Raw genomic sequence first — 8,907 nt, forward strand, 5'->3', positions numbered from 1 at the left:
AGGAGGAGAAGCACCAGCATAGTCCCAAGCATAGGGTCTTTCTTCCCTCTACCACCCTGAAAAAAAAAAGTTAGAGTTAAGTTAATAATAATATACTGATGAAAGCCAATGAATTTATTTTCAAATTTTAAAACATAAACAATTTACAGTCCTGGAGAATTTACCCAATGTTTTGTTACAGTTTTATTATTCTTTACATTTTACCCCACAGCACATATTTTACATCGATATGGTTCTTGGAATTTTTTTAATGAAATTGCTAGAAATTTTATAAAATGTAGATGCTAAAAAGGAAACAAAATACACGACATTCAGTGTACATATGTGCAAATGGACATAGGTAATGATATGATAGGCGGTGGCAGGAAAGATTGGGGAGGATGATGGGAGAAGGTGTGATGTTGATCAGTAAGCATTGGACTCATGAATTGATATGCTGAATTGAAACCTCTTCATACTCTACTTAAAGATTATACAAATATGCATATATATGCACACACATACTATATACATATATACACAACCCTTTTATATTATCCACCAAGAAGAAGTGACTCAAACCTTAAAATTTGGGATAGTCTCTTGATGTGTAGATACATTTTTTGCACATAATTCACTATGAATATTTCCATGTTTTAATGACTGTATTATGTGTTCATGACCATATCAGTTTAAAAATTAGTATTTATTTTAGAAAAATAAAACATTTCACCTTCTTTTACAAGGCTGCTCATATTGAAGATACTGATTGCTTTCAATGCTCCTAACAAAAAGTTACCTTGGCCAGTTAATGAGCAATCACTACAAGGAGAATCATAAAATCACAATAGACATTTATAATCACTTGAGAAATAGCACAGCAATATTTGACTCGATAGTAGCAATTGCACAGGAAGACCCAAATATGTTAGAGATTAAGCAAACTATAACACAAGGGCTGGGTAATAAATCTTGGCAATATTTGAAGATATATCAACCAAAGCACTTCAGCTCAGTTTGAACTTATATTCACTAGGATGGTTTTATCTCTGCAAATGAGCTGTGTTTACTGAAGAGTTTGGGGACCTAGTTTGCCATATCGGGGACATGCTGATACTATGCAATGAAAAGGTTTAGGGCATGTATTCTAGACACTACATTGTGGTGACTGGAATGGGAAAATGCCTGTTTCCTTTCTTAATATGTTTGGGTTAGTTGCATTTGAATACCTGTTACCTCTTTATAACCAGAGACTGGAGAATAGCACCAATTAGCAGGCACTAACAACTCCTGCTGAACAAAAAGCAGAAAACTCCCCACTGAAACACCATACCACCCATTCTGCTCAGGGAAGAGTATCCACATACCAATAGCCACCAATAGCAAGCTGACAATGTACCCACGTCTGAGAACAGGGATTAACATTCAGACATTTCCTATGGGTGTCTCTTTCATCTTTTCTCTCTTTCCATTCTTGAATAGGTGGACAGATGATAAAAACTAAAATGCTTATAACATATTGTTATGTTTAAAAGTTTTCCTGATGTGTTCATCCAACTCACTAGAGAAAACTATGGTTTTTGACTTCTTTATGTACATTACATAATACTATTACTTGCAAAAGCAAGTATACAGTATAATTGTGATACTCAATATACAGTTATACTTGTGATACGTGTGGTATCTTAGTTCAAGTCATAATTTTTTATTTTATTTAGGGATATAAAGCAATTAGGAAATGATCCTTTATTTAAACATTTCGCTGATGTGGAAATAATGAAGAATATGAAGAAAAATATGAAGAATATGAAGAAGCACAATCCCAGGCATAAGGTTTTTCTTTCTACCACCTCCCCACAAAAAATTAAATAAGCATAGTTAATAACACTAGGTGCTACAGAGAATATATACCTGGAGCTGTTATATCTAGATGCTTAAAAAAAGAAATTAGAAATACAGAAATTAAAAGGGGAATAGAATACTCAGCAGAAGATTAGACACAAATGAAGAAAGAATTAGTGATCTAGAAGTATAGGTTGGTTAAAAAATGCTTACTTGGGCAAAACTCAGGATCATATAAAGCAGTTCTTGGTAAACTTGCATGTACATACAAATCACCTGGGTATCCTACTACAATTCAGAGTCTGATTCACAAAGTCTTGAGTGAGCTGGGCCTCAGTGGTGGCTCACACCTGTAATCCTAGCTATTCAGGAGGCTGAGATCTGAAGATGAGCGTTTGAAGCAAGCCTGGGCAGAAAAATCCATGAGACCCTTATCTCCAAAAAACTATTCACAAAAAGCCAGAAGTGGCACTGTGGCTCAAGTGTTAGGAAAAAAAAAGAAAGAAATATGGCAAATATTTGAAGACAGAAAAAAATAATTCCAATCTTCCATCACATATTTGGAGGATAGGGAAAAAAAGAAATATTCAGCATTTTATGTTGGGAGATCAGAATAGCATGCCAAGGGGGGAAAAAGAGAGGAAATTGGAGGGCCAATTTTTATTTAAAATAGCAAAGCTTACTCCCTTCCCCTGTCATTAAAACGTTTATGCTGGGCTTGCACCCAGAGGGTTATCTGCATTTTCGCCAGCTTTTCTTGGAAATATTTTACAGTATCCTTTTTGTTTCTCCATTCAGACCCCATGGCCTTATCACCTTCAAAGAATATCTGCAGTTACTCTTCTTTCAAGTATTCAGCTGATTATAGATACGTTCATTTAAATCAAATTCTGTGTTTTTTAAGAGAGGATGGAAAGTCTATTATTGTAATGTGTGGTTTGAATTTTGATACAGTTCTTCTCAATTTTCCTTTAAACAACTTTAAAATGCAAATCCAATGACTGTAGCCAACATATGATCCTAAAGCATCAGCTCCTAAAACAAGGTTATTGAGAATTCAAATAACTAAAACCTTTTGTGTGTGTGTGTGTGTATTTTTGGTGCTGGGGATTGGACTGAGGGCCACACACACACATGCTAGGCAAATGCTTTGTCATTTGAGCCACACACACACACATATACCTCCAGTCTCAGATCTTATTACCCTGTTTGCCAAAAACTACCCAAGGAACTAAACAATAAGTTATTGTAATTGTTTGGCATCATGAATACCACCAACTTCCATGAATTGTTTTCAGAGTCAATCTTGTATTTGCCAATGCTCTTAATGTAAGAACTGGCCGAGGAATTACCAGCTAATTTGAGGATGTGACTTCCATGATGATTCATCCAATATTCGCTTCCTCAAATGAGAACCTGGGGCTTAGTTAATAAAAACTTTTCCTGAGGCTTACAGTTACCATTATGAGTTTCCTGGGACATGATACACACAGGTTTTGCTTTATCTGTTTATCAACTACTTTCTTTTGCATGCATCATTTTCACCCATGTGTTACTTATGAATCTAAAAGTTTTTCTTTCTTTAAAATACCCTGACTCATAGGTGCATATTTAGTAGGAGAATAATTCTCTGTATGATATATTCTTACAGATTCAGCAATAGTTTAATTTGGAATTGGTACCACTATATCCTCTGTATTAAAAATAAATCAGACTCTTCTACGCAGGCAAAACAAACAAACAAAAACAATGCCAAAGAAATGCCACTTCATATTTGATTGACAGGCATTTTCCCTTTTACTAAATTAAAATAAACATGCATTTTAGCTTCACTTAATTCCATGCTTGGAGGAGAGACATTTTTAATGATTCGCTTTTGTTTTGCTTTGCTTTTTTAAATCACAGGGATATTGATATTAAAATCAAAGCTGAATAGTGTTTTCTTTGATGCTATTTTATTTCATGGAAGCATGAAACAGTTCACCATAAATTTTCTTATAATGCCAATTTTGCAGAGGTGTTATGACCCAGAATTTCAAGTTCTTCTCTTTGGTCTCCAAACTTGATGTCCCTTTAAATACAACAGCATGATTACCAACAGGTTTTGTGTATTATTATTAGGATAAAGAGGAAATACTTGGGGCTTATTTGGCATGCATTATTCATCTAATGTCATCTCCTTTACTCTTGTGTAAAGGATGTGATCTTAATTTTTAAAGGAATGGATGACTTGTTTCTCTCACAAGGAGTCTACCAGGATATCAAATTAAACTTTTATTTCTTTTATTTCATGAGCATATTTGTAAAAGTTATTAACATTTTTTTATTTTAGGAAAGTGCCAAAGGTTTTGTTTTTAAACAGGATTATTTGTTTTCACCTTTTGCTAGAAGAGTAAATGAGTTTACACCAGAATTCCAGCTACCACTAATTCTAAATAGGTATCGCATTATATACTGAACATCTCTGTTGCCTTCAGTTCTCATGACATAAGCTTTGCAGTTTGAAATTGCTTTATTCTGATGTTCTTTAAAATGCAACACAAATTGAGTAAAACAAGCTAACTCAAAGAAATAAAACCACCCAGTTTGCATGTATTTTTTTCATATGTGAAAGCTACACCTAAAAGACATACTATTCATGGCCAGTATATACATAGTTATACATACCCCTATACATAATAAGATTATGTATAAACACAGGATATGGATAAACACAGAACATGACTAAGGACTATTTGGGAGGAGAAGATGTAGAGAACAAAAAAAAATGAAAGAAAAAGCATTAAGAAGTTTCAAATACATTGCAACTATATATGAAGACAGCATAAAGCACCTAGATGGAAGCTGTTAATCAACAATGAATTTGGCAAGGGCAGGGAAGAGAAACTAACTGTCTGGGTGGGCATTAACAGGAAGGAGTTGGGTTAACAAAGATGATAAAAGAAGATGAGTATAGTTAAAGTAGACCATTTTCATCTATACTAATAGAGCAGTGAAACTCATAGAAATTGTTTGGATAAGGATTGAGGGGAGAGGGAACAGGAGAGTGACACAGACAGTGAGATTGAGTTAAATATATTTTCAATATGCATGAAAAGGTAATAACAAAACCCCTCCCCTGGTATAACTGATAGGAGGTAATGAAAAGCAAAGTAGGACAAACTAACACATTTCATAGACAATCTTTACAGACCATATTTAAACTATGACATTGAAATTTCTAAGGCAGTACATGCTTGCAAAGAGTAAGTGTTACATAAGAACTTAGTTTCTTACCAAACTTCGATATTTAGTTTGCCAAGACACAATTACAGTGGGTGGTCATATGAAGTTGGCATTAAAAAAAATAGATACAATGACATTTACTGAATTGGACATTAATAAACCAGGATCAAATTGAGCCCTTCAATGCATATCTGTACTTTGGCTTGTCTCCTCTTACTGACTCCATCCATAAAGTCTATGAATATGTTACTGTGCACAAATCTTACCTATCAATATAACTTTTTTATTCCCTTGAATATGACACCACCACCACCACCCCCTCCAAAAGCTAGGTGCATGTCTCAGATCTTTGCTTGCAGTCCAATTCCTGAGATGAATGTTTTTTTTTTCTGTTCCTACTGATTTCTCAGTCTTTGATCTCAGGATCTAGCACTGCAAGTTCAATGTAATAAATTGTGGGCTGTATATCTGGAGTGAGTCCTTCTTTTCTAATGTTGTTTGCTCTGACCAAAAGATGCATCTGATAGATGCTAACTCCTACTTCTACAAAACCAGGTCAGGTCAGTCCTTGCTGGTGTCTATGGATTGGAACAGCTTAATTAAGATGACCTAATCTCCCCAAATTTCATTCTCATGCTATTCCATTTCAAATAGCAAGGCATTCAAGAAATAAGTAGGCAAAATAGAAACACAACTTACTTAATGCTTAAAAGTCTATATGAAGGTAGCTGGGCCAGCCATATTTAGGTTCACAAGGAAAAGCTCTTTCTCCTAATAACACTTGCATTATATATATATATATATATATATATATATTTAATATTAGAAACACTAAGATGTTTAAACAGGGTCTTTTCTGTTAAGGTTCCAGCCCCTGTCCATGGTTCTGGTTTATTCTCATTCTCCCCTGCTTCATTTCCACTATCTTCTTCTGACAACCTTCCATGCTCATTTCAAGACCAAAGTCAGATGGGAGGTGTATGGTCTTAGCGAACTTCCATAGGTGAGCAAGAACAGACTTGGAATAAAATATGCAAGCTTATTTCTGAACCAGAAATTGTCATATGCATATCCTACCTATCATCTGTTTATCTATTTATCTATCTAATAATTGAAATCAGAACAGACATTGATTATTATGATCACCTAATTGATCTTTCTGTTTTCAACCTTATTTTTTTCCTAAGCATTTTTCTCCATACTTTAAAAGTGAATTTCATACGATGAAAAAGTTTACACATCATTTCTGAAAGTAAAATTGTGAAGTGGCTCTCAGTCCCTTTTGCAGCAAAACAGAAACCTGGAGGTGATTCCCAAGGCCTCACGGGTGCTGCCCTTCAGTTTGTAGCTCCATTCTTACTTTTCACTGCAACACCATTATAGTGAGCATCATGTTCAAACTTACACTCCAGTCATGCCTCAAATCTTTACACTCTCATGACCTTTCTTGCCCTCATTCATACTCTTCTCTCACCCTTGTGTCCCCTGATGAATACATACTCTTTGTGATGAAGCACAAGTAATGAGTAATGTCCTTATTAATATTTCCTGATCATCTTCTCTGGTGAACACACCAGCCCTATCTCAGTTACTTAATGGTAAATGAAGAACTGTGGGGAATGCCCATGTTAATACTATCCAGGAGAAGGAAACAATTTACCAGCCACACTGAATCTACATGTCTGTTATGGTCCCTTCATACACTGATAGGATGGGGGGAAAAAGATACACAAAGGAATTATGACAGGATAATACAAAATGGTCCCTCTTTGTCAACCAGTGCAGAATGATGAATACAGATATCAAATATGCTAAACTTCATTCATTGTCTTTTTGCCTGACATAGTGTCTTCTACTTTCCTTTGCTTAGCCTTTCAGTTCAATATTTTCGCTTCTAATCCTTATGTGGAAAACACTTTACTAACACATTTCAGTGTGTATTGTGTTTTATTTTCTTGACACTCCCTTGGGTTTTATAACTATAACATGCCATTATGTATACTTAGTGTACTTGAACTAAATGTGGTTTATTAGATTTTTGCATGCTTGCATATATATATATATATATATATATATATGTATGTATGTATAAAAAGAAGGCAATCATGCCTCTGTACTACAGATTCCTCCAAGCTTGAAATCAAATCATTTCAAATGATCCACATAAAGCCTGGAGTATATTCACAACAGAGGTGTGGATAAAAAAGGAAAAAAAGCTCTTATTAAATGAGGGCTTTTAGAACGACCACTCTACATGATGTTAGTTTGGCTACTTTTCTCATCTTGTACAGCACAGAAGAATAACACCTTGGGATATACTGGAGCCTGATTTTCAATAGTGAAACTCTCAGCAGGAAGACACACACTCTATTTTCCATTCTTGTCTCCCTTCATGATTTGCCAGTCATGTGACCTTAGGCAAGTATTTCTTCTTTCCCTGACTTCAAATTTCTGCTGTTAGAATTCAGTCTAGTAATATTCCTGTTAAGTAATAATCAGGAAGTCATTCAATGAATATAATGCCAAGTTGAAAATTCAAAGGTCAATAAAATTTGATATAAGAACAAATGATTAAAAAAAAACAAAAACTTGCCCTGAAAATCCTTCTGTTTGGTTGGAGGAAATGATGTTTGAAATAGCTGCTCATTGTCCCTTGGTTCCTGTTCTCTTTGTTTCTCTCCATCCTTTTCAGTCTTCTTAATTAGATATCACAACTGTTGAGACATTTGAGAAATTATAGCCTATTCCTGAAGACTCAGCTATCAGCCCGGAAATTGGGGCAAACCAACTACTTAATTCTACCTGTGTGTTCCTTTCAGAAACTCCACTGAGGGCTTACAGCAGATCTGCGTCTCTCACATTCTCCTGCCCTCTCTCATTTCTTTGGGTACTTCTTCTCTTAACATTCTGTCTTCCCCACAGTGTTCTTCTTTCTTTCAGCCTCTAGTACCTCTACAGATATTTCTTCTGCATGGTTACTGCTTTAAAACATAGTACAGAGGCATTTGGGTATGCAGCTCATCTTGTGCAGGAAATGTTTTGCAGAATACAAGAAAGACGGGCACTCTCTCCTGACACAGCTGGGAACCTACTGCCAAAAAAAGAAATTCCGACACTGAGATTTCATGACAACATTTTAACTCTGGTTGTTTCGGTGGACCATACACACACACACACACACACACACACACACACACACACACACAAGTTTTGCTTTTTACATTTTTCAAAGTTCTCTTTCATTGCTATCTGTACTGTGCTCTCCAGAAATGATGGTATTGATGCAAAATGTCCCCCAAAGAAGAGAGTTTAGTAAACTTCCTCTGTCACATTTGATTATTTCTTTTTTTTCTCTTTTTTCCTGGGCTAGGTTTGGCTTTTTCTGTAACCCAAATGGAGGGAAGAGATGGAGTTTTTGTTGTGCCCAGGCAGGGGTGTTTTTTTTACATGGTGGTCATGAGACTGAGTGTGCAGGACAGGGAGTTTCCATGTTGCATCAGGGTAAGTACCACCTGTAACTCCTGGTACTTTCCATAGTTGTTTGAACAAAGTGTTATATAATCATCTGACAACTGAACAGATCTAGTATTGATAGAATACAGGTCAAAGTGGCAGAACCTCAGGACTACTGTTGCTGAAAGCAACAATCCAGACAGAACTGATGGCAGCTCCCTGGCCTTAGAGCCATAGGAAGTGTGGAAAAATACACAGCAGTACTTTCACCATAGACTCATAGGACTGGGTTACCGCAAGGCTTTGCCCTGGGTTTGGCTAAGCTTCAGAACACTAAGCCCTAGAGTTCCCTTTACCATAGAAAACTTTTATTTTTATTTTTTTTATTGTAAAGATACTATACAGAGG

The sequence above is a fragment of the Dipodomys ordii genome, unplaced genomic scaffold (assembly GCF_000151885.1).
Source record: "Dipodomys ordii isolate 6190 unplaced genomic scaffold, Dord_2.0 Scaffold34, whole genome shotgun sequence".
In the NCBI taxonomy this organism is placed as follows: domain Eukaryota; kingdom Metazoa; phylum Chordata; class Mammalia; order Rodentia; family Heteromyidae; genus Dipodomys; species Dipodomys ordii.